General features: G+C 38.1%; 1 protein-coding gene and 1 pseudogene across 1 annotated transcript in view; one reads left to right on the top strand and one right to left on the bottom strand.

The window, feature by feature from the left end:
- The first annotated feature begins 12,685 nt into the window (after nt 1–12,685).
- The window catches only part of TAB2 (TGF-beta activated kinase 1 (MAP3K7) binding protein 2), a 65,238-nt gene continuing 50,422 nt past the window's right edge, over nt 12,686–27,501 (top strand). The window contains exon 1 of the mRNA XM_040448922.1: nt 12,686–13,032. The gene's annotated coding sequence lies outside the window, so the exon portion shown is untranslated. The remainder of the gene's footprint in view (nt 13,033–27,501) is intronic.
- LOC121013086 (60S ribosomal protein L30-like) lies at nt 24,405–24,782 on the bottom strand (annotated as a pseudogene).

Below are 27,501 nucleotides of genomic sequence, written 5' to 3'. Positions count from 1 at the left end.
GGGTGACTCCTAAGATTTTTGGCCCAAGCAATTGGAAGTATGGAGTTGCTGTTTACTGAGTGAGAGAAGACAGTGATGTCTAGCCAGTTTGCGCTAGGCAATCGAGAGTTTGTTTTGTACATGTTAACTTTGAAAGGCCTATTAGACTTGTAACTGGAGGTAACAAGTAGGTGATTGGGTATACAAAATAGAATTCTAGCAAGAGATTCAGACTAGAAATTTGAGAATTATCAATGGAGTTGACATATGAGAAATTATAGTGATATTTATTAAAAACTATACCTATCACCTTTTCACTGAACTGTTATCTAAGTTTATCTATCTGTTAGCAAAATGCCGTATTCTCTTACCATGTGAAGAACTTTGTTTAAATTTGGATTGGTTCTGTTTATCACCAGACTGCTGTGTATCTGACATTACGTGACGTGCACCAGAAATTATGTGATGGGGGGGGGGGGATATATAGTCCCTATAATACTGTATTTAGCCATGCTTTTTGATAGGCAGATGACTGTAATAGTAGTGTGTCTTACTTATTTTAAGAGGTTTGTCCTAAATCTTTATAAAAGGAAGTATTTCTGTGTGTATTGTGAACAGGGTTTGACACTATTTAAATGCCTGATAGGCTTTCTGTGGCAGGATTTCTTTTGTAGGTAAAACAGGACAGCCAGGGAGACAAATCAAAAACAAAAATTAAAAACAGGAGTGCAAAATAGCTAGCAAGGAAAAGACTTCGATTTCTGACTTAGGCCCAAAGTTAAGTCGGTAAAGGGAGAGGGTGAGCCTCAATTTACAGAATTGGTGAAAAGACAGATCTTCTGAGTTCCATTCAGATATGTTTACTTCATATAAAAGTGTTTCAGAAAATATTTTTTAAATGCCACAGTCTTTGTTGTTATAACTGATTAACTCTAGTAATATTTTCTTTTTTTATACTTAAAAATGTTTTTTTAAATATTTATTTACTTTAGAGGGAGAGAGAGACAGAGTGCGAGCAGGGGAGGGGCAGAGAGAGAGAGAGAGAGGGAGACACAAAATCTGAAGCAGGCTCCAGGCTCCAAGGTGTCAGCACAGAGCCCGATGGCGGGGCTCAAACTCACGAACAGCAAGATCATGACCTGAGCCAAAGTTGGTGGCTCAACCTACTGAGCCACCCAGGCGCCCCCCTAGTATAATATTTTCTTACTGATAAAGAAATTTATGTGTCTCTAGCACTTTTAGTTCCTCTGTTGTACAATTTACCAAATTGTGTTACAATATTCTGTTTACTTCTCAGTTTCTCCCACTAAATGTCAGGTTTTACAGCATTAGTACAATGCCTTGGCACTTAAGCTCTCTGTAAGTATTTGTGAATGAATGCATGAACACCTACTACTAAAGTTTAAAGCTAATAACCTTGCTTTTGAAAGCAAATGAGTTTTTGAGATTCCAGAGTATGGGTTATGGTCCTATACCTCTTCTGAGTACTACATTTTCAGTTGATACTTTCAGTGAACATTATACTCCGACAGAATGCGCATAGCAACATTACTAACCCAAAGTCAGTGAGACACACATTTTGCCTTTTGTTATCTGTTCTTTTTGCCCTAGTGGTAATGGATTTATGCAAAATCATCTCAACTTTGGCCCAGACTTGTATTGAATGGCATATGCTTTACAGATAGTAAGCTGAGCTTAGAGTTTAGCCCACAGTTAGTTACATGCCTCATAGGATTTTCATGTGCACGTTTATTACCTAGTCCTTCTCCCCATTTCCAAGTAGATGGTACAATTATAGGCCACGTTTCTCTTCAGTAATAATTATACTTTTAAAAGCATTTTCATATACTCTTGTTCCTTTGAGCTTTACAAGACAAATATACCCTGAGCCTTTACTGTTCCAATGCAGATTTAAGCACCCTGAGAACAGTTATTTTTGCAACCATGGTATTTTATCTCTAAATCCATAGTATGTTTGTACATGTATGTGTGTGTGTATATATATATATATATATATATATATGCACGTATGTATGTATCTACATGTACATATATGTCCCATTAGTCCATAACAGATTAATAAAGTTTATAGGAAGAATCTTTCTCTGAAATTGTTGATGTGATAAATGCTTAATAAGTGTTAGAGGTTTATAGAAAACTTTTTCAATTATAACATAGCTATAAAATTATTACCAAAATAATAAACTTAAAACTTTATAATAATTATTGTTATGCTTCTTTTCATTTGGCTTTCTTGACCCCACTCTTTTCTGAATTGTATCTAACTTTGACTCTTTTGTTGTAAATTCTTGGTCTTTAAGTCTCCTCTTTTCCTGCTTAGCACCTTTTCTGTAAGTCCCTGGGTCATTGTCACTACCTTCTCCTAAAACTCAGTACTGTGTAATTCTAGAAAACCTATTGCCTGTCTTGGAGAGGCAATTACTGGGTGGGAGACAGATAAGTTTTAGACAGAGAACTTGGGTTCCTAGCATAGCATCGTCAGGCTATTTAGTTTTACTTGTTCCAGTTTCCCTGCCCCGCCACCCCCCAGTCTTCCCCCTCATTCACTCTGAATTCCAGTGCTGTTGGTCTAAGAACTTCCCTTTAGGAAAAGTCATTTCTATTTGGTTATAATCAACAGTAGAAATTGTGTTGTATGGAAACCATCTTTGTTTCCTACCCACATTCCCATTATCCTCCTCTTCTTCCAGTGAGAAAGATTACTTAGAATAATATTTACCACCATCACTCCTACCACCTCACCCCACCCCATCTCTGGGATATTGATACATAAGTTTTTATATTTCTTGAAATAAATGAGGCAACTTGGTAGAGCTCTTTGAAGAAAAAACAAAACTTTATGTAAGGTGTTTGTGATTAAAGCATTAATCAATGAGTAGTGTAACACTTCATTCATCTAGTTTCATTGGTTATAAATATGCTACATAAGATAATTGAAATTTATCCCAAAATGTTTTTTTATAGATTTTGTGTATAGAGATTTTTACAATATATATACACTATGTAGGTTTTACGTGTGTGTGTGTGTGTGTGTGTGTGTGTGTATACATGTATTTAGTAGTTACAAGTATGTTTCTTTATAATGTTTTTATATGATGTACTACCTTCTGAAATAGGGAACATTCCCCTTGCTCCACACTTAACCTGTTCTGGAAGATAGAAATGGCTTCTTGTTCCCAGAGCTTCGGAATGAAGAGTCAGAAACCCTAGGTTCTAGTCCAAGCTCTAACAGTAAATTCCTGTGTGAGATATTTTGGTTTTTTACCATTGAATCCATGGGATCTGGAATAGTGTCTGGCATGCAGTAGGTGCTTATTAGCAAATATTCGTGGAATAAATCATTGTTTTATGTCTACATTAGCACTGCTTTCCTGATTTATTACTTGGGACTCAGCACTACCTAGTAAATAAGCTTCTAAGTTTTTAATATAACAGGAGTATCTAGGTTCTGACTGAGGCGAACTATTTAATTTATATTGTCTTTTAGTTGCTTCGTGGAATTTTTCGCCTTCATGATGTATCTTCTTATATACTTAAAGTTGTCAAATGATTTTCTAATACTTCATTTAATGAGAAGTTTCCTTACCGATTACATTCTGTTTGTCTATATTATAGGTAAGCAGTGTCTTATTTACAAGGATATAGCCCATGTCCCCAGGGATCTTATAACCTAGATGAAGAGACACACAAATGAAACTAGAAGACTGATTAAATGTTAGATCATGAAGCACTGACCTACAGGTACAGTGGGAGTTCTAAGAATAGAGAGATCCATGTGGGTTGAAGCAGTAGCAAAAGAATTCAAGAAGGAGATGAAACGAATTGGTTTTGAAGAGTAAGTCAGAGTTTGATAAGCATCGAGATGGAGAAATGACATTCTAAGCCAAGGCAGTAGCGTAATCGGGAAGGAAAACTGGGTTAAACATGTTCAGACAAGCCCGACTGGATTCCTACGGGTGTGAGGACGAGTGGGAAATAAAGGTAGGTGGATTTAGTAGAGTTTTACTCTAGGTTCCATGAAACCGAAGAGGTCTGAGGATAGAATTTAGAGGGATCCCTGCACTTAGATGAGAAAAAAACTCCACATCTTTATGTTTTCACTAACAGAAACCTGTACCTGCAATTTAACATTTTCTTCTGACAGTCCCGTATTTACAGTGGTTCAACTTAATTAATGATTTTTCAACTTTCTGAAAAAGAGATACACATTGAATAGAAATCTCACTTCAGACTTTGAATTGAGATCTTTTCCTTGGCTAGCGATTCCCAGTGCTGGACTCTCTATGCCGGGCAGTGTCAGGGAGCCGCTGCCCCAGGCAGCCACACAATCACGAGGGTGAGTGACCGGTACACTTACAACCATTCTGCACCCGCACGGCCATTCTGTTTGTCACTTTCAGTACAGTAGTCAATAGATTACATGAGATAGTCAACACTTTATTATATAGTAGTCTTTGTGTTAGATGATTTTGCCCTAATGAGGTGTAAGTGTTCTGAGCACATTCATGGTAGTCTGGACTAACCTGTGATGGTTGGTGGGTTAGGTGTAGTCAGTGCATTTTTGACTAACAAACAGTATTTTCAGTTTACAGTGGGTTTGTTGGCACGTAACCCCGTCATAACTCAAGGAAGATCTGTACTGTGATTCTAAGCAGTAAAGCAGTGCCTATGACTTTATTACTAATGGTAAAAGCACAGGGATTTTCATATTACTTTACAGTTGTTGATATCTCTGAATATAATTTATACAGGTTAATAACAAATTATGGTTATTAGACTTCTAGATTTTATTTTGTTGAGTGTTAATAAAGAAGCATATATATCTATATCTATATGTATCTATATCTATATATATCTATATGCATCACCAATACAGGTTTTAAAAAAATACTCGGTAACTTTCAATATAATTGGTTTTCTTTGCAATCACTTATGCATTTAAAACCATCCATATTTTTCACACTTTAGTGAAATTGGCTTTCTTTGTAATCCTATGTATTGTATTTTATGCATTTCAAACTATTCTGAGAGGATATTTGTAGCTTTCTTCAGACTGCCAAAGGGGTCAATGGCACCAGATCTAGTGAAACCAAACAAGAAAAGGCCTTGAGAACCCTACCAAAGAGTTTTAGTTGAAGTGAATAGTAGAGGAGGAACCTAATGAATTTTTCTTTTGTTTTTAATTACAGAATAAATACAAGTTAACTTAGAAGAATTTTTAATTTTCATTAAGTTTTAAAAAGAGGGAGTTCTTTATTTTACAATATAGATAAACATAAGTTTACAAGGCAACCAAAACTTGTATAATCCCACACTCTTTATCCTTACCCTCTTAACCATGTATCTGTTCCAGTTTGTTAAGTTTTTGTGCAAAGGAATGAAATATTTAAAGTGGTTAGGTAGGAGCATTTCTTAATCTGCTGTACTACACTGGGTCAAGCAGGAAGACTTTGGTGTCAGGGAGGTAAGCTGTGGGTCTGGTCAGTTAGATGCTGGATGATTGGGATAGTATGGGTAGCAGTAGGGGTGGGCTAGAATTGGCATTGCCAGGAGGTATTAAGAAAGAACTTTAAAGGGGTTGGTGGTAATCATGGTGGCCGAAATGCATGCAGTGGTGTAGGGGAAAGTACCAGAAAGTTAAGAAGAGAGTGCCTAAATTAGGATTCCTGGAATAATACTCTACAGGTTCACAGTGCTTTATCTGTAACCCGAGGCCAGCTTTGTGTTTTAGAATTCGAAATTCTTTGAATTTTAAAAAGGAAACATGACATTTATATTGTATATTATGTAATGCCCCCAACAAGGTGTGAGGCATCACCCAGTTATTAAACCCTAATTATTTCTGCAGTGAAGCATGGAAATAGTCACAGTAGGCTAACTAAGCCTATAAATAGCCTTAAGTCAGTAAGTCAGTTCAAAGCAAATTTTTGCCACTACCAGATGAGGTTTTTTTTTTTTTTCTTAAGATTTATTTTTATGTAATCTCTGCACCCAATGTGGGGCTTGAACTTACAACCCCGAGATCAAGAGTCACATGCTCTCCCGACTGAGCCAGTCAGGCACCCTGTGCAGAGGAGTTTCGACATGAAGTTTCATGGAAAAAATCTTTTAAGTACTTTTAGATTTCAGAACTATGGAAGTAATTGTAAACTGTATTGATTATAACATCCAGTGAAGAGAGTCTTAGGAGTTGTGTTTTGAGGAATATTGATTATGAAATGGATGAAATTTGAAAGAGAGGTAAAGAAAGGCAAGAGAAGTGTTTAGGTGACTTCAGTTTTCAGGCTAAAAAGAGAGTTACTACTTCTGATAGAAATGGGAAGCTGAGGAGGGAAGCGAGTTTGGGCAGGATTTTAAATTTAAGCCTACTTCCCTTTTATTTTTCAAGTGTTCCATATTGGTAGAATGAGCTTGAAAGTTTACAAGTGGAATGTACAATTTCCTTTTATTTATTTTTTTTTTAATATTTTTTTCAACATTTATTTATTTATTTTTGGGACAGAGAGAGACAAAGCATGAACGGGGGAGGGGCAGAGAGAGAGGGAGACACAGAATCGGAAACAGGCTCCAGGCTCCGAGCCACCAGCCCAGAGCCCGACGCGGGGCTCGAACCCACGGACCGCGAGATCGTGACCTGACTGAAGTCGGACGCCCAACCGACTGCGCCACCCAGGCGCCCCTTACAATTTCCTTTTAAAATAAGCTCTTAACACACTGTATACATTGTATGTTAGCTAACTTGACAATAAATTATATTTTAAAAAATTAAAATAAAATAAGCTCTTAATTTTCAGAACTCACAGTCTCTGATGTTGAGACATTAAAGTACTTTGGGTTTGAGAGTGGTTGAAAGGTGTTGTTCCTGGAGCATTAAAATTGTGGCCCTGCTCGCTGGGACAAAACCTGGAAAACATACTGAAAAGGAGTAGAGTAAGGTACTTATACCATGGCAGGATTCTTTGTGTGGCCGAACCATTAACGTGGCCATATTTGTGATGATGTGAACACGTACAGAAATGGCAGCTGCAGCTGCAGCGTGGTAGCCGACGCACTTTGAATGCTTACCGCAGGCCGGGCACTGTTCTAAATGCTTTACAGCAAGCAGTCTCGTGCCTCTCTTCCTTGTAGCCCAGGTCATGACTGCATCTGGGTGGGAAGCGTTAGCATAGCTAGCGGTATGATTTTGATTCCCAGTTCACCTTAAAAATCGAGTGAGGGGCGCCTGGGTGGCTCAGTTGGTTAAGTGTCCGACTCTGGATTTCCGTTCGGGTCATCATCTCACGATTCGTGAGATCGAGCCCCGCGCTGGGCTCTGTGCTGACCGCGCAGAGCCTGCGCGGGATTCTCTCCCTCTTCCTCCCCCGCTCGCGCACGCGCACGCGCGCGCTCTTTCTCTCTCTCTCTCTAAGTAAATAAATATTATAAAAAAAAAACTGACCAACTTCAAATTCTGTACATTTAGACAAATTTTAAACATAAAAATCCAGAGTATGGATAATTCATGAATATGTAGAATTGAGTAGGTTTCAACTTTATTGCTATTCTGTGATTTTTTTTTAATTTTTTTTCAACGTTTTTATTTATTTTTTTTGGGACAGAGAGAGACAGAGCATGAACGGGGGAGGGGCAGAGAGAGAGGGAGACGCAGAATCGGAAACAGGCTCCAGGCTCCGAGCCATCAGCCCAGAGCCTGACGCGGGGCTCGAACTCCCAGACTGCGAGATCGTGACCTGGCTGAAGTCGGACGCTTAACCGACTGCGCCACCCAGGCGCCCCATATTCTGTGATTTTTTTTAATCTACTTTGATAAATGAACTCCTATTAATATTGTCACATAAATAACATCTCTTAGAAATAGGAGCAGACAAGTCTTTAATAGAAATGGAAATAAGGACAGACAAGTCCATAGCAAAAATGAAATAAGGTCCAATAATTACTCTTAAAATTTAATTACTTAGCTATATCTACTATACATACATATATGCATTTACTTTATGTATAGTTTAAGAAGGCAAATTTTGTCTTAAACCTTTATTCAGATTCTCCCACTGACTTGTATAATACAAACTTGAGGTTTTTAATTAAGTAACGACGTCCGACTAGATTATATATAAGCGTCCTTTCAGTATCAGACTGTACGGCTGTGAATGTTTAGATTTTATCCAGTAGAAGAGAAGGACTGAACTACACCTGAAAGGAGATTCTCCTTCGATTATGCTGGAAACAGTACAGAAAAGGTGCCTGAGGAAGACGTGCAAGGACGAGTGTCAAAACTCTGCACCACAGAGTTTTGACAAACCAGAAGCACAGAAATAATGATCCTAGAAAAATGAAGAATGTGTACACTATTGAGCAGAAAAATTTTCAAGAAAAGAGTGATTAGTAATTGTTCAAATTAGTAATCAGTCAGTCAAGTTAATAGAATATAGAGGAAAGGGGGTCTCTGGGTGGCTCAGTGGGTTGAGTGACCCTTGATTTCGGCTCTGGTCATGATCCCAGTGTCATGGGATCAAGCCCCACGTCAGCCTGCATGCTGAGTGTGGAGGCTGCTTAAGATTCTTTCTCTCCCTTTGCCCTTCCCCATTCTCTCCCTCCCTCCCTTCCTCCCTCCCTCCCTCCCTCTCTCAAATTAAAAAAAAAACAAAAAACAAAAACATGGAGGCAGGAACCCTGTGCCTGGAGTTAGAAAGCCACGGATACATTTCTGGCCCTAAATCTGCCACTGATTGAGGTTTTGATTAGTAAATTACTTAATTTTCTAAACCTTGCAAAATGAGAATAATAACTACCTAGCTTCCTCACTGGTTTTGCATGAGGATCAAATGATATGATGAATTAGAAAGTACTCAAGAAAACTTAAATATACTATGGAATTAAGTTATTGCAAAATGGTGGATGACGATCCTGAAAAGGGTATTGTATTTGATGATTTGAATAAAACTATTATCAAGGGAGGAAACTTGGAGGCAGATTAAAAGAAAGTTGAAGCCATAGTATAACTACTCTGTAGAGGAGTTTGGCAAAAGGCATGAATGGTAAGACACAGGTGGCCTAGCATAGTGTGTTCATTCCTTACATTGCTAATGCAGATTTTGGTATGTATGTTTGTGTTTCTCACTTGTTTAGGAGGATGTAGGGGGCAGAAACTGTAGCTCATTCTCTTTCCTCAGTGCCTTGAATACAGTAGCAATTTTAATAGCTTTGTGAAGACATACTTGTTAGAGGGCTTAACTGGTAAGGAAATACTTTGTGTATTTCCAGTATATTGTATATTGTATATACCAGTATATTATATATACCAATTAAGGTAAGGAAATACATCCACGAGTTTATACATGGATGTATGTTTAAGATGGTTAAGACTCAAACATGTTCATAGGTTGAAGGAAGAACGCTAAGCCCCAGATAACCATTTCAGAGCGTAGAGAAAAAAAACGTAAGCTTCCCAGTCCTTTGTACAGAGCCAGCATAACATGATAATAAAATATGAACATAAAAGAAGAATACACACCAATCTCCCAAAAGTTGGTGCAAAAAATGCTTAATAAAACTACCAAATGGAAACTACCATTACATTAACAGAATAAAGCGTAACCAACTAGAATTCACTCTAGAAATGTAATGATAAATTCATTCACATTTAGTGGGTGAGAGGGGATTATGAATATCTTGAAGGATACCAAAAAGGGGGAAATCAACATTTATTTCTAATAATCCTTAGTGAAACCAGGGTAAATGAATATATTTAAAATTTTACATACCTCAAACCACAAGACTGCATTTTGTTATTAGACATGAAATACTAGAATTTCTATTTTTGTGTTTAGTGAAATACTGAATTCCTTTTTTAAAGTCATGAATCAAGGAAGATCTGGCCAGTGTTACTATTCTATAACATTGTCTTTGGAATACAATGCAAAAATTAGACCAAAATACAAAATAATTGTTGAAAGGGAGGAGACAGATTTATTATTTGTAGATGATCTTGTATATCTGGAAAAGACAAAAAAAAGGATCAACCTACACATTACTATGAATCATGAGGTTTCATTATAATAGCTAGTAATAAAATACCAAACATGAAAACTAACTGTTTAAAGTATTTTTCCAGGGGCGCCCGGGTGGCTCAGTCGGTTAAGCGTCCGACTTGGGCTCAGGTCATGATCTCACAGTGTGTCAGTTGGAGCCCCACATCAGGCTCTGTGCTGACGGCTCAGAGCCTGGAGCCTGCTTCAGATTCTGTGTCTCCCTCTGTCTCTGCCCCTCCCCTGCTCATGCTCTATCTCTCTCTCCTTAAAAAAAATAAACATTAAAAAATACATATTTTTCTTGGTGGACTTTAAACTGAAAGTCCATCTGTATGGGTTAATGAATGGGAATCCTCATTCTTTTTTTTTTTTCCTAAAGTTAATTTACTCGAGAGAGAGAGAGAGAGAGAGAGAGAGAGAGAGAGCGTGCGCATGAGTTGGGGAGGGGCAGAGAGAGGGAGAGAGTGAGAATCCCAAGCAGGCTCCACACTGTCAGTGAGAAGCCTGATGCTAGGCTCGAGGTCACAAACTGAGGTCATGGCCTAAGCCGAAATCCAGAGTCAGATGCTTAACCAACTGAGCCACCCAGATACCCCAGGAATCCTCATTCTTAAATACTTTTTTTAATTATTTTTTTTAATGTTTATTTATTTTTGAGAGAGATAGAGCACAAGTGGGGGAGGGGCAGAGAGAGAGGGAGACACAGAATCTGAAGCAGGCTCCAGGCCCTGCGCTGTCAGCACAGAGCCCGACACAGGTCTCGAACTCACAAACTGAGATCATGACCTGAGCAGAAGTCCCACACTTAACCTACTGAGCCACCCAGGCACCCCTAAATACTTCCTTTGGTTTTTTTTTTGTTTATTTTCCTTCTAGGGAATACACAGACAATTTAATTTTATCATCTCTAAGTAAATTGAAGTGGGTTTTGAATAGACACTTTCCATGTTAACTTTTAAAAAATATTTTGAAATAAAGTTGTAGCAGTGAATAGAATGACTTTAAGGATTTTTTTTTTTTAATTCTTTGTTACTTTTGATACTTGCTGTATTACTTGGTAATGCTAGGAAAGGTGTAATCTGATCTTTGAACCATATTTGGTAAATAGTAATTTTGTATGGAACCCGCTGTTCTATCAGTAAGAGGAAAATTATTGCCCAAATGTAAGGCTTTTCTTTGCCCTTAAAGCATTTCCTGACTTAAAAACCAAGTTATATTATGCGTGGATTCTTTTTGCTTTTTAAAGTACACTACTCCAGATCTGTAACTTTTTAACAAGAGATGTGTTGACAAAGGTACTTTCTATTTTATTTGGAGGGAGAAGAATTACATTGTTTACCTTGCTTACCACTGATTCCCTTTATGTTCTAAATGTAAATTGTTATATTTGTATTCATTATCAGCTCTCAGAATTCAGCTCTCTGACACATTTCCTTTGTAGTTCTGAAATCAATGTTGATAAATCAGTTGTGTCTCTTAGGATGTGATGCAGTTGAGTTATTTAAACCTAAAGCTTGTTACACACTGTTGTTTTAGTATATATGAAAATGAAAACTTAGGTAGACCTGTATGTTTAGAATAAAAAAATGTATTTCACTCTGTAGTAATGCAGAAAAATTGATTATCTACTGTGTGCTAGGTTGTTAGCCACTTGTGTACTTTAGCTAATTCTCTTGACAGTCTAGTAAAATGAGGTGTGGTATCCAACTTGATAGAAAAGAAACTTCTGCAGAGAGTTTTAGTCCAAGGCCATGCTGACACAAGATTTGAACCTAGATCTGACTCTGCCAGAATTTTTTCACTGACAATATGCCATCGTGAAAGATGGAAAATTTACATTTTTCTTAAAAACTATTTTGATTCTGTTTTGCTTTGCTGTGTTGCTAGTCACTAGAAATGCAAGGAGTTAGTTCTTTGAATCCTTGTCCTTATTATTATTATTATTATTATTATTATTATTATTATTTTGTCTTATTAGCAGTTGCCACAATCTGCCATCATTTGACAGTAGCAGAGAATTCAGTTCATTTTGAGTGCTGTGGCATTTGTTTCTTAGAGAAGCTCCCTCGGGTGCCAGCTCACCAAGTGTAAGGACATCCTTGCCAGGCTCTCATGCAACAGTCTACCATTTTTAATATCCTGCCATTTCTGTAACCTCTGTAGTTGTGTGTGTGTGTGTGTGTGTGTGTGTGTGTGTTAATATGGACCCAACAAATTTATACCAAAAAGATTGAACCTATTTTGGTAATGGAAAAAGAGAATTTCCAGTGTGGTTAAGAACCACATCTTATGAGCTGTTTTTTTGCCTCCCACTTTAAGAATTACCAAGTATTTTTAAAAATTGGAACTTGAAATTCAGTTCATTGCTTGGATGTATTTCTGAAGAAACCTCTGAGAATTGATTGTAGGAAATCAGGGGAGCAGTTAGAAGACAATTGGAAATAAGATAGTGAAAGAAGAGCAAAACGACCTGAAAATGAGGACTTTACAATTTTAATTTGACCAGTGAAAGTGGATTTGTTGTTTTTCTCTTTCGTCTATTGTCTGTGGTCCCACGTTGGACAGTCTGCTGCTGAAAGCGATCACAGGTCTCACGAAGGCCACTGTTTCAGTACCTGGAACTGGAAGTCGGGAGTAGAGCTGGGTAAAGAAAGACAGTGACTTAACTCATGTAAATGGCATCTTCTGGGAACTTAACAACTTAAGAGATCCTTTTTCCACCTCAGAATATCTTGTGTGAGACGCACTGGGGACTACATCATTGCATCATTGCCATTAGATCTCATAGTGTTACCTGGTCACGTTTCTCCTTCCGCCTGCCTCTAGTTTACTCTAGTTTCTCTTCTGCTTTCAAGGCTCCAGACCCAGTTCCTGGACCTGCCCTGGAAAAGAAGTATCCGGTAGAGATGAGCTCACTGCAGTTACTTAATTAAAAATTTGTAAGCTGCAAAAATGGCAAAGGGCCAACCAAGAACAGCTACAATTTGAATTTTTCTATTTCCAGGTATGCTAAAGTCCACGGCACCTGTCAAGCTTAGCCTGTGTAACTGCCTTACTGTGACATCTATAATAACCAAAACTTTACTTTCAAAATCTGTGGTTTTCTTGCTTTCAAGTATGGTAACATTCCTAACATCTAGGTAACATGCAGCTACTCTTGACTTTAACTTACTTTTGCCTGAATATTTCTGATTTAACTTGTTTGCTAGTAGTAGCAAACTAATGCAAAAACAACTTAGGAAAAATAAATTGGAAATACTATTGAGTTAGACCCTGTAAATGTGCAAAAACTACTCTGGTCTTCAATGAAAAGTAAACATTATCGACAGCAAAACTGTCTTCCTTTAAGAGGTTCACACAGAGTCTGAGTAGTACATGGAGTTAAGTAAGTGAAACTAGTTCTCTCAACCATTCCACGCAATGCACGTCTTCACATAGAGTCAGTGTTTTCTTCAGCAGTTGGAAGTAGAACCAACTAATGTATTATATAGTACTTCTACATAAAGGGTTTAATTTTAAATGTAAGTGTGTAACTAATACTTGCTGTAATGATACTTGATTATTCAAAATAAATCCAATAAGAAAGTCATAAGTAGATTAAATTGTCCTGGAGTATAACAACAAAACCAAAAACACGTTTCCTGTTGCTTAAGATTTTAATGGAGTGAAAACTACTTATGAAGGATTCGAGGGCTGAGGTCAGTTGGCTTTTAGGGGCATTTATTGCTTTTACCAATTTGTATAGATTTAGAAACTGGATTAATCCATGAAAGGTGATTTTATTTACTGAATGGGCAGATAACCATACCTATCTTTTGTTTTTAAAGTTCAGTTCAGAAGAATTGATCAGAGAAATTTTATGTCCCAACTGTGATTTTAAAAGATGATTCTAATATCCTAGCTTCTGCTTCAGAAATTCTCTCCTCCACTGTTATTGTATAATGAATATGTCAGCCAGTCTAGTCACCATTGGGTCCCTGATTATGTCCCACATGAATTGTTTGGTATTGAAAGGATTGAATCTCACTGAGTGTTGTATTAGGACCAGAAAGAGAGCTACTATCAGAGTTATTACAGGATCTTTACTGCCGATGGGTGAATTGGGGGAGAAATTGAAGAGAGAATTGCATTTGAATTTCAAGTCTTGTTTGTTATCACTGGGAGACTGTTAGTAATGGTGAAATTTTTCTACATTATTGAATGCAAATTTTGTGTAAAACACTGTACTAGGCCCAAAGGGATGTGCAAATGAATAAACTTTGCTTTCGGTGAGCTCACAGACAAGTGATACCAAAGAAAGTACCATAATAGGAGTGCTAACAGTATACGGGAGAGTACCAGATAGAATCAACTTTGTGGGGAAGGTAACATTTCTACTAAGCCTTGAGGGATAGATAAAAGTCTTTGGAGAGAATGGCAAGAATCTAGAAACCTTAGAAATCTAAGTTATAGAAATGAAAGTATATAGGGGCACCTGAGTGGCTCAGTCGGTTAAGCTTCCGACTTCGGCTCAGGTCATGATCTCACAGTTGGTGAGTTCGAGCCCCACATCAGGCTTGCTGCCATCAGCACAAAGCCCTCTTCAGATCCTCTGTCCCCCTCTCTCTGCCTTTCCCCCACTTACACTCTCTCAAAAATAACTAAACATTTTAAATATTATTTACTTCTTTAAGAAGTAAAGAAAAAAATTATTTTTAAGTGTATAACATGTTCTAGAAATTGTGAGCAGTCCAGTGTGCCTAGAGAACAGTGGAGTACAGGATGCGATAGAAGACGGAGCTGTGTCATACTTTTGAATGTCAGGTGAAAGTTTTTGGACTTAATTCAGTAGCAGGGAATGGGTATCCACTGAAGATTTCTTAGCCTTGGTGCACTTAAGTCTGTGAGTCTTTTGAAAAGCTAACTGTATTAGAGTAATTGGCTTGATGAAGTTAGATTTTAACAGTAGTGGTACCTCATTAAGGACACTTATTGTTATATGTGCCAAACGTGTGAAGAGTTTTTCCTGCAGTTTCTCATTTAATCCTTACTACAGGAATGTGCAAAGTAACTGAAATGATACATGTTAGGCATTTAGCATAGGACCTGGCCCATAATAATGGTGAACCAGTAATGCTGAACCATAGCGTTTATACTGTAAACTTAGAGAAAAGTGTTCTTGTCCACCTTTATGTATTATAACTTTCTATAAAGTATTGTGTTTATTGAGGGGCTCTTAGGCTTAAGATAGTAACATTAAACCTCTTTTTCTACAACCCCCTACCTCTTTTAAACAATTAAACCATCTCTTTGGTGGATGAGTATTTCTTACTCCGTTTGAGAGTAACTCAGCATTAGTTCACGTTGAGTTAGCCCTTGGTTGAAAATCAAAGGGACCTGGCTTTTTTGTTTTAACAGGACTGAGCATAGAGCTAGTCATGCACCTAAACATATAGCCTGCATGTAACGTTTAAATCAGAATGTAACTGTAGATCTCATCTTGTCAAACATCTGGAAGATTGTTAATTGTTGTAACTGTTAACTATAACAGTAACAGTCTCAGCATAGATAACATAGGCTTTATTATCTTAAAGTACATATAGTTGGCTAAGTATAGGTATTTTCAAATTATTCTACTCTTACTCTCCTGCTCAGGTATCAGAATACAAATACTGATGGACCATCTTCCATCCATGTAACCTTTTACCTGGCCTCGCTCCATCTCCAAAATAAGTGTATATTCTTTCAGAGTCTTTCCTGTAGATACATACAAAATATCTTTTTAAAATACATTTTTGTATCCCTTTTTTAAATACACAGATTCTGCCTCTTTTTTCATTCATTAAAATCTTCTCTTTCCATTTAATTATTTAGATATCTTATTCCACCAAAACACACACACACACACACACACACACACACACACACACACACACACACAGCTACCTGGTATTCATTAGTGTTGCTATACAGTAATTTACTTACTCACTTCCCAATAGCAGTTGTTTTTAGTAATACACACTAAGGAGGTGACTTTCTGCTCCTCTTGAAACACATGTGTTTGTCTCTAGATGAGATACTCTATATAAAGAGACCTCTGGTACTTTATTATCTGCAACAGACTTCATTCAGCCTGCCTCACAGCTGACTGCAGTCGCAGTGGGGGTTGACACCACAGTTGTGCACGGCCAGCCTTGCAGACTAACTTGGTGGGAAGTGTGTGTATAGATGTCTCAGTGTCTCTCTCCATGATGCTCCTCAGTTAAAAGGAATATAACAGTTGTCCTCTGTGCCTCACATGTGGGGAGGATAAGGTGAGATAATAGACATGTGCTGATAAGAAGTCCCAATATAAATCTGAATTCTGCTAGATTATAATCTTCTCAAAAGCAGGGACTATATTTTACTTATCTTTGCATATTTAAAGCACATCGCCTGGCTTATAGTTGCAATGTTTATAGAGTGGATCCTAGAAATGAAGGTGAGCCAAAAAGTCGTTCAGGCCCGTAGAATTTTCTCAGATGTATTTTCTACATTTTCTGGAATCTGTACATTTTTCACTGACACTTTCCCACCTTTTCAAACTTCACTCATTTTTCTACTCTACTCAGCTGTAATTCTTCTAATTTATCATGTTCTTTCATGGCCTTTCCCTCAACACAAACAGTTGTCAGGGATATCCTTCCTGCGAGACCTTTATTATTCCTCTGTAATTCCTAAGCTCAAGCACGACATTCTTTGTGACATTTTTCCTGCCTTTCTTCAGTTCCTAAGTTTTAGGCACTTCTTCCCTTGACCTTCACTGCAGCTTATACACCTGTAAATGGCACAGAGTACTTGTTGCTGTGTGCTGGGGCATAGTGGTACATCTTGTGGCAGGGCCTGGAGCTTCAGAGATAAATGACCTGAACGGAGAAGGTGAGAGGCATGTTTTTGCTGACTTGTGGGAGGCAGCATGCATGATGCAGAGAGCAATGAAAATCTTCTGTGATGTGCCCCTCCTTACCCCACTTCTTCAGCCTCGTCTTTTGTCACGCTGTCTCCTTGTGAGTCTCACCCCCCGCAGGTCAGCATTAGCCAGCTCCTTACGGTTTCCTGAACTTGCCACGCTGCTTCACCCCGTTAGGTCTTTCCCTAGGCAACTACCTATGCCTGAGTTACTCTTTCCCTCTCGCCTGTCCAAGAGAACACATTTTATCTTCCAAGACCCAGCGTAGGTGTCCCCTTGTTTAATGAATCCTTTCCTTCAGTCCTCCCCTTCTCCTAGGATTGGCTGGTCCCTCCTTCATTTCTGCTGTTTACTGCATATTATATCTGTATCCATTATTACATTTATTTGTTGAATGTTTGTTTTCCCCTACTAAAATGTAAATTAAAAATTTTTTTTAATGTTTATTTATTTTTGAGAGAGGGAGATTGACAGAGTATGAGCAGGGGAGGGGCAGAAAAGGGGGGACACAGGGTCTGAAGCAGGCTCCAGGCTCTGAGCTGTCAGCACAGAGCCTGATGCAGGGTTCAAACTCACGGGCCATGAGATCATGATCTGAGGCAAAGTCAGAGGCTTAACCGACTGAGCCACCCAGGCACCCCTAAAATGTAAATTTCTTGAACATAAGCAACTGTGCTTTTATTAATTTTAATACTTTCAGCACCCACTATGGTGTAGAGTAAGTATCAGGCACTCAACAAAGTTTGAGCTATATATATATATATATATATATATATATATATATATATACACACACACACACACACACACACATATACATATATATATATACATATGAAAAACTACATATGAAAAATGTACATATGAAAAAATATAAAAATGATAAATTAGAAAATGGGTTGTGTCATAAATAAAAATGTTAAGTAGAAGATCACTTTAATATATTTTTACAGTTCAGATTTCCTACTTAATTAGGAAAGCCTTTGCTGCAGATTTATGGATAGGTATTTGTAGGATGTGATTTCTGTTTCTTTATTTGATTATGTTATACAACTAAAAATATTAAATTGAATATTCTCTAAGGGTATCTAATTTAGAGATTTGTGAAATAGATTTGTATATAATAAATTTGCTGATAAAAGTTTCTGTAGAGTTCTGAGATTATTCTTGACCATCTAATAAAAAATTCATTCACCATAACTATAACAAGACAAATAGCCAACTATATACAACAGTTTCATAGTGTTAGATTGAAACTGGCACATACTAAACAAAATTACAGCATGGTGTTGTATTTTAGAAACTTGATTCATTTAATATTGCCTTACCAATTTTAACTTTACTCTTTTGAATTCTCTGTGATTTCCTTTTCAGGTTCTGAATAATCTAGTAATGAAATACTTTATTTAAATGTTGGTCTTTACATATAGATTTGTATATATTTTCTCCATTAGCAGGCTTAGCAGTCTCTATTAACCACAGTTGTATTACCAATCAAGTGTATGTGTATAATTTTCAAATTGCCAATTTAACTTTTCGTTAGATATTAAAACATGTTAGTAGTTATTACGAAAGCACTAATGGGGAGCCTGGGTGGCTCAGTCGGTTCAGCCCCCTGACTTCGGCTCAGGTCATGATCTCACAGTTCGTGGGTTCAGGCCCCATGTCAGGCTCTCTGCTGACAGCTCAGAGCCTGGAGCCTGCTTCAGATTATGTCTCCCTCTCTCTCTGCCCCTCCCCTGCTCATTCTCTCTCTCCTTCTCTCTCTGTCTACCCCCAAAATTAAATAAACATGAAAAAAATTAAAATTGAAGAAAAGACTAATAACTGTCCATTTACACTGTGTCTGACTCATGAACATAATCGACCTGTGCCCTGTGCTATAACACACACACATGCATACATCTACCAGGCAGCCAGAAGTCCACTTTGGGGAGAAGTCAGCTGAGGGCCATGACATTAGAAGGAAGATGGGCAAAATTATATGAGATGAACAAAAAGAAAGCATGGGGCCAAGCGAGTGATTAGAACTGCACAGGGATCAGTTGATAAAACTTCTCATAACTTTCTCTTAATCTGCATATAAAGATGCCATTTTAGATTAATATTTTAACCAGATTGTTATAATTTTCACATGCCACTGAGTTCATTGGTTCGTTCTAAATGTTGATGGTTGATACAAGATGCAAACTGGTACTTCCAAGTGCTTTCATTTTCTTTTATCCTCTCTTTTTCCCTTTTACCCATAATAGGAGCTTCTTGTCATATCATTTATTTATATCATGTTTTCTTTCCAAGATATTTATGCACAGGACGGATTACCCAAAAATTACAGGGAAAAGGGAGCACTGAAAAATAACTTTGTCTCCATCTTAAAGCCCTAATGTATTGGAAAAAAAATAGTGAGATATGAATTGGAAAATACACACAAGGTAGTTAGTTATATAATATGTTTTGATGAATTATAACCATTCTGTCTTAGATTTATTGCACTTTTCTTGATCCTTAGAAAATGGTAGCACTCACCACAAAACCACAGTACATAAATTGCCAAGTGTGGCTGACTTGCACATTCCTTTAGAAGAACTTAAAACTGGTAAGACTTTTATCCATAAGGAATGGCCAACATTCAAGGACCTGAGGCAATGTAGTAAATGAAAAAGTCGGGAAGTTTTCTTGTTTAGAGAAGGAAGTATAGATCATTATGTACTTCAGCCATTAGTGTTAACCTTTTCTTTTACAAAGTAAATTATTGCAGTGTTATAAAGTTGAGAAATCCATTTTCTGCTACCAGTCCCTTGCTCCTTTCAAGCTTTTAAATAACATAAAAGCTGAACATGATAGCTAACTTCATGTAGCATTTAGATGACTGATTTGGTATGTTTACTGTTACTTTTGCAAATAACTAGCTATCTATGTAAAGTGTTTCAGTATTACAATTCTTTCATGCTAAAATTTATGCTAAAGAGGGATTATGATTTTTTTTTTAATTTTTTTTTCAACGTTTATTTATTTTTGGGACAGAGAGAGACAGAGCATGAACGGGGGAGGGGCAGAGAGAGAGGGAGACGCAGAATCGGAAACAGGCTCCAGGCTCTGAGCCATCAGCCCAGAGCCCGACGCGGGGCTCGAACTCAGGGACCGCGAGATTGTGACCTGGCTGAAGTCGGACGCTTAACCGACTGTGCCACCCAGGTGCCCCATGGATTATGATTCTTAAACAGTGATAGTATTTGAATTTTAGATTTTGATTACATGGCTACAATTCTTGCATTTTTTAACTCTTAGGAAAATAACTTGATATTATAGATTGGTGGAGGGTGGATGGGGGGGGAGGAGTTTGCTTGGCCTTAGTAAAGTTGTCATATCATGCTCCAAGAAATATAACTCCAATAATTTGCTGTTAAAATTTTTTTGAAAGTTTTTATGTTTAATTAATGACATTTGTAAATTCTTTTGAGGTTAATCAAATGTGAAGTACATCAACTGTTACCTAACTGGCATTTGATGAGATACTTAGATAATACATGAGTAAAGTAAAAGGTATTTAGAATAGTGTGTGTATGATTAGGCATGGAATAGATTTCTTTATTTTTAAGGTTTAATTCTGAAATCTTATTGGGGCTAAAGGTTTCAAAATTTGCTTTAACTTTAATTTTAAAAATTGTAGCACCATCCAGCTACTCTTACTGTGTATCAATGCTTCGTTCTATGATACTCTTTAAGAATAACTCACTGCACAGTCTGGTAATGTCAGCCAATCCACAGAAAGGACACAAATTATAATCAGTTATAAGAAACTATTAACATCATTTTGACAACCAAATAGATAAGTTAAAACATTCTGCCTTCCCAGTGGTCATCCTGGGGAAGTTACTGTTCACAGTTGTTAAGGTCAGAGGGGCTTTGCAGTTCAGACAGTTCTGTTAAAATTTAACATCTGTGTTTCTAAAAATCACCATGCTATGCAAATCATGAAAAAGAAAAGCCACAGGGTTTATGGAAAAAGTGGAGTTCCAGATACAACACTCAAAAACTTTATCAGAGAACATTTTAAAAAAGATAGGATCGGGGCGCCTGGGTGGCGCAGTCGGTTAAGCGTCCGACTTCAGCCAGGTCACGATCTCGCGGTCCGTGAGTTCGAGCCCCGCGTCGGGCTCTGGGCTGATGGCTCAGAGCCTGGAGCCTGTTTCCGATTCTGTCTCCCTCTCTCTCTGCCCCTCCCCTGTTCATGCTCTGTCTCTCTCTGTCCCAAAAATAAAGAAACGTTGAAAAAAAAAAAAAAAGATAGGATCCTTAAAAAATGACAGTATAGTTTTACCCATGTTAAATGACTAAGAAATATGTACTCCTATAACGTACAAACAAATACGGTACTTTGAAAAAGATCTGAAGTTGGCTTATGGAAGTGAGCATAGATGTGGCAATTTGTTATCCTGAAGTGGTCAAAGAAGGGTTTTCTGAAATCAGAAGGAAAGTTGTAACACAAGATATGGCTAGCTGGGGCCGCATGCTCATAGGCCAGCTGAGGCAGCTGGCGGATGTTTGAGGTGTGTTACATTTTGTGTATTCACATGCAGCTTGTTTCAGTTGAGCGTGGTTTTCCGCATCCAACTAGTATTTCTAGCTGGTAACTAACGCTCAAATTGTTCCCTATTATTTCAATTGCATTGGAACAAATTTGCAGTTTCAAAATAAGTACTAAGCAGCACCAACTTAAAGCTGAGGGTAAGGGAAACGCTTGTTTGGATAGATAGAGACCACTTTTTATACTAGTCTTCAAAATCCAAGCATTTTCTGGCACGCTGGCTCAGTCCGTAGAGCCTGCAACTCTTGATCTTGGGGTCGTGAGTTCAAGCCCCACGTTGGGCATGGAGCCTACTTAATCAATAAAATTATTAAAAAAAATAAATCTAGGCATTTTCTGATATGTAGAGATTTATTGCAGCAAATATTTACTGAGCATCTACTACTTAGCACACACTTTTTAAGTATTTAGGACACAACAGTGAACAAGGTAGTCTTTCCACTTTGAGAATAACAGTACTTTTGTAAAGAATTTTGTTGTCAAGGGTCAGTTTTAAGAAGTGAAATTACACAGGTGAAAGGAGAAGTCTAGCAAGGAGTCTATTGGACAACAGGGTTTTCTCTAACCTCTGAAATTATATACTTTCGCAAGATAATTTCATGGGGTCCTCTCCCACTCAAGATTACATTGTTTACAGAAAAAATTATCATCTCTTAAGGTTATTAACCAGAACTAAATTTTAGGATGGTATATATGTTAAAATGGGAAGACCTCCTTACCTTCTTGTCCTATAAGCTAAAAGAGAATCCTAATGCAATCGAGAAGTAAATTTTAGTTTTATATATTTCATTCCATTTCTTTCTGATACTCAACATGAACTATAATTAAATGTGTTTCAGTAAAATTCAACCATGCAAGAATAGGGCAAAGATAAATGATAGTTTACATAATAATATTAAAACTTTAGTGTTCTTATATCTCAAAGCCTTTCTCATCTCCTGTAACTACCCCCCACCCCAAACTCCTTCTTCCTAATCCTACTGTCCCTCCTTTCTTCTAGCCAGACAGATGACTATCTCCAGAATCTGCCTCAGATTTGGTTGTTTTGCTTCATACTTTTTTAACCTTCTTTTTTAAAAATGTTAATTCCAGTTTAGTTAACATGCAGTTACATTAGTCTCAGGTGTACAATATAGTGGCTCAGCAGTTCTGCACATGACTTAGGCCTCCTCACAATAAGCGTATCTCACTCGTCCCTCCGCCCACCTTCCCTCCGGCAACCATCAGTTTGGTCTCTATAATTAAGAGTCTGGTTTTTGGTTTCTTTCTTTTTTCTTTGCCCATTTTGTTTTGTTTCTTAATTTAAACATATGAGTGAAATCATTTGGTGTTTGTCTTTCTCTAACTGACTTCTTTCACTTAGTATTGTCCCTCTAGACCATCCATGTTGTTGCAAATGGCAAGATTTCATTCTTTTTTATGTTCTTAAACTTCAAAAGTAGCCATGATTCTATGGCCTCCCACTCTCTCCCTCAGCCCAGAGAGCCCTTTAAACACATACAGCACAGTTAATACCACTTAGGTAGCACTCGTGTACAGCCTAGACCCATATATCCTTACTCCCTCTGTGATACATCTATTTTGATGTTTTAAAAGTGCCCCAGACTCGGCATGTTCAAAACCAAACCCGTAATCTACCCCTTTGTTTTCTTGGGCCTGTTCTATCATTTGTAGATGGGACCACCATCCAGTTGAGCAGATCAGAAACCAGTGTTGACACCGACTTCTTCACCCCAATATTTAATCCATCAACAAGTTCTATTCATTTTTCCTTCCTAAATATCCTTTCAGTTTTTCCTTTTACTCAGCCTCCATTGCTGTTTCTGTAGTTACAAGCTATTAACCTTTGGCAGCTAGACTACAACAGTAGTTTTCAAACTGAGTTGCTCATATATTTTGCCCTTTTCTCCATTCTGTAGCTATTCTTCATACATACATGATTTTTTGATCATGTCCCCTTCCCTGCCTCTGAGCTTACATCTTCAGTGACTTCCCATTACTCAGAAGATAAAACTTCCAAATTTTAATGACCTGCAAGACACATCATGACTTGGAGCCTACCTTCTTCTTGCTCTCTGCTCTCTACAATTTTTCCTTATGCACAGTGCTCCTTTCTAATCCTTTTTTGAATGTGAAAGAGACGAAACCAATGTGATAGCAACAGGCTAGGCTGAGGTGGCAGCAGGAAGTAGACAGAAGGTAAAATAGTGCCCAAGTTCGAATAGCTACCTAAATTACAAACTTGTGTTGATGTGCCTCTAATCCAAGAATTTCCGTGACCTGGAGAGCAAGGGCATTGACTAGTACTTGTATCTGCACATTCTAGACACTCCTTAAGTGTGTGGGTCGTGGCTAATTAGACTAAATGATTGTCTGTTTTTCAATATTCTGTGTATCCAGTTGCCTCATAAATGCCCATAGTTAGCTGCGTTATATTTCATACAGAATCTAACATTGGTTTGTTTCAATAATGTGTTTAGTTGTAAAATTTATTTGCTCACCGCCAAAGGCTACATTAAAAATAGTTATCTCGCTTTGTTCTTAAGGTTTACTTTTGCTGGATATAGAAAGTGGGTTGATGTTTTTTCTTGCAACACTTAAATTATGTCATTTGACTATTTTCTGGCGTCCACAGTTTCTGATGACAAGTCAGCATTATTAGAATTGTTCCCCTTTGTGTCATTTCTTTTGCTGCTTTCAACATTTTCTTTGTCTTTGATTTTTAGCAGTTTGACACTTATACCTGTGCGTGGTCTTCCTTGGCTTTTCCTGTTTAGGCTTTGATATTCTTAAGTAAGATCTTTTTTGCTGCTGCTGTTGTTGTTGTTGTTGTTGTTGTTGTTGTTGTTGTTGTTGTTGTTTAAAACAAGCTCTGGCCAGTTTTATTAAAGACAACTTCTGCATACTTTTCACCAGTCTGTTCTAACAGGCTTCTAGTGATATCAGAATCACCTGGGTCAGGGCATCCTGTGCAGAATTTTCCACATGCTGTGCCCAATTCAGTAGTATGGCCACTGCAGAGATGGACACGAGTTTTGGCCAATGTGACATAGTACTGTTTCAGATTTCTTCAAGGCTGGGCAGCTGTTGGCCGATTGGCTAGTTTTGCCTTGCCTTGTCTGGTCATTTTTAGAGTCTGCTCCAACCCCAGCAAGGACTTCCCACTTTTCATGAGGAGTTGGAGCCTAGAGTTGATGGACTCCAGCCATCATCTTCTGGATGGTGTTGCAGCCACCATCTTCTGCCTGCTGTGTGGGATGACCCCTGACCAATAGCAGCCACACATGTCTGAAGTGACCAAAGTCTTAACTAACTTGGGGAAATCTTTAGCCACTACTCTTCAAATAGTTTTTTCTACCCCATTCTCTCTCCTTTTTCCTTCTGGATCTCCAGTTACAAGTACCTTAGACTTTTTGATATTTACCCTTAGGTTCTCTTCCTACCCTCACCTACCTGACCCCATCCCACCCTCAGTCATTTTTTTATCCTCCATCCCTTGGGTGTGAATAATTTCTATTGCTTTGTCTTCGAGTTTACCGACTATTCTGTCATTTCCAATATATGGGGAATCCACCCAGTGAATTTATCTCAGACATTTATTTTTCACTTTTTGAAGTTATGTTTGGTTCTCTTTTTTAAAAGAATATCGTTTCTGGCTTTTTGGTTTTTTGGGGTTTCAGGGGAGTGGTTTTTTGCTGAAATCCAAGCATGTGTGTCCTTACATCTTTAAGCATAGTTAAAATAGCTCCTTTAAAATCCTTATGTGCTAATTCTAGCACCTGGGTCGTCTTGGGCTTGGTCTCCCTTGGTTGCCCTTTCTCTTGAGTATGGGTCAGTTTTTCCTGTTTCTTATGAATGGCATGTAGAGACTCTGGATTCTATTGTGTGCCTTCAGTAGTGAGTATTGATGTTTGGTTGGTTTCCTTCCTTGCTTGCTTGCTTGCTTTAGGAGGCAGTTAACTTGGCTGAACTCCCAGCTTCAAACTCTGAAATCTCAGTTATTTTAGCTTTGGCTGGGCTGCTTGGAATCTCACATATGTGTAGTTTGGGGATCAGAGATGTGTGCAGAATTTATACATAGGATTTGGTGCTTCTCTCCTTGCTGTGATTTACTTACTAGGTTTTCAGCTGTTGTGGGTATGCCAGAGTCTACCCTTTGGTTCATTAAGCTGGTACGGCTGTAGGTTTTCTGTCAAGGTTTTAGCCACCCGAACCAGCTGAGGCCTGCTCTCTGGCTAAACGCCACTAAAAAAAAATGGAAAATCACCCCATGCTGTTAACCTTCTAAGTACTGACTCCTCCTCCTCCCCACCATCTCTATTACTGGTTATGCCTTCTGCTTTCATGTAGTTGTTTTTATACTTTGTCTAGTGTTTATAGTGTTTATGAGAGAAATGAGCTAGTAGGAGCCATTCAGCCATTACAGGAAATGAAATCCCTGAAATACAGTTGTACATATGAACAATTTTGTTGTTTGTGTACTTGATGGTCTTTATTAGAAAAGCAAGTGTGATAAGACTTTTTCAAAGAATTTGGGAACTTTATGTTTTAATAATGGGATAAGTTGAAATTTATTTTCGTGATTCATCCTCTTCTAATAAAGGTGGTCCTGAATTAGACTGAAAATTCATTTATTTGCCTCTCCCTCAAATTGTGCAAAAATTTCCACATCTAGATCATTTGAAAAGTGTTTTAGAAGCAAAGTAATGTGAAGAAACCATACAGTAAAACTTTCATTTCATGCAGCAAATGTTGCATGTTTGACCTAGGTCCTGAGGTGGGTATAGCAGTGAATTTCAAAGTTTTTGATCCTGTGGAGTTACCATTTTGCAGATAGATGGAAAATAAATAAATACATACATATCAGGTATTGACACGCTATGAAGAAAAGTAGGGTGTGAGGATGTGAGGAGGAGACTTGTGGCTTTATTCTTGGGAGATTGGTCAAGGAAGCTACTGTCTCTGAGGAAGCGACATTCCATCAGAGATGTTAATGAATTAAGAAAGGGGGCCGTGCAAGTATCTGAGGGTAAAATGTTCCAGGCAGAAGGAACAGTGGTGCAAAAGCCATAAGGGAGGAAAGAGTGGCTTTTTCGAGAACGAACCAGAACCGAGGGGACTAGAATGGTAGACGGTGAAGTCTGAGGGGTGGTAGTTAGCCATGGGCCTCGTGTTGTAGGACTGAGCAGGGGATTTTGCTCTGGTTTACTTTTCACAAAGATCCCTCGATAGAATGAGGGGCAGAGGGGGGACAGAAAATGAAGGCAAGGGACGAAACAGGAAGAGACCTTTGCGGTGGCAGTCTGTGTGAGTTACAGTGGTGGCTTGGACAAGAGCAGTAACAGAGGTGGGAGAAAGTGGTCAGATTCAGAATATTATTTTACAGATCCAGCCAACAAGACTTGATGATGGATTAGATCTGGGATCTGAAAGAAGGATCAACTGGATGAATGATGGCACCATTTACTGAGATGAAAAAGACTGCGAAAGGATTGGCTTGAAAGGGGGGAAATTAAGAGTTTCCTTTTGGACATTGTAAGTTTGAAGTGAGCTTTAGATGTCCAGAAGGAGATGTCAGGCAGGTAATTGGCTAGATTAGTGTGGAACTCAAGGGAGAGCGCTCCCTTGACATTGGAGATACAAATGCCTCTGTTTAAAGCGGTATATTTGGATGAAATTACACTGCGGAGGAGTGTAGGTATAGTTGAAAAGAAACCCTAGATCGAACTCCATTGTCCACCAACATCTAGATGTGCAGGAAAGGAAGAGGATCTGACAAAGCTGAGAAGGAGCTGCCAGCAGGTAGGAGAAAAACCAGAAGAGTAGAAACCTCAGAAGCCAAGTGAGGAACTTGTTCAAAGGAGGAGATTGGTTGACTGGGTCCTCAGCTGTGGTTAGATGAGGACTGGGGACTGCTTATGAGGTCTGACAGCCTGAAGGCCTGCGGCAGCTCTGAG

The sequence above is a fragment of the Herpailurus yagouaroundi genome, unplaced genomic scaffold, assembly GCF_014898765.1.
Source record: "Herpailurus yagouaroundi ecotype Mexico unplaced genomic scaffold, PumYag 198, whole genome shotgun sequence".
Lineage (NCBI taxonomy): Eukaryota > Metazoa > Chordata > Mammalia > Carnivora > Felidae > Herpailurus > Herpailurus yagouaroundi.
The sequence above is the reverse complement of the archived record's forward strand: the minus strand, read 5'-3'. Positions and strand labels throughout refer to the sequence as shown.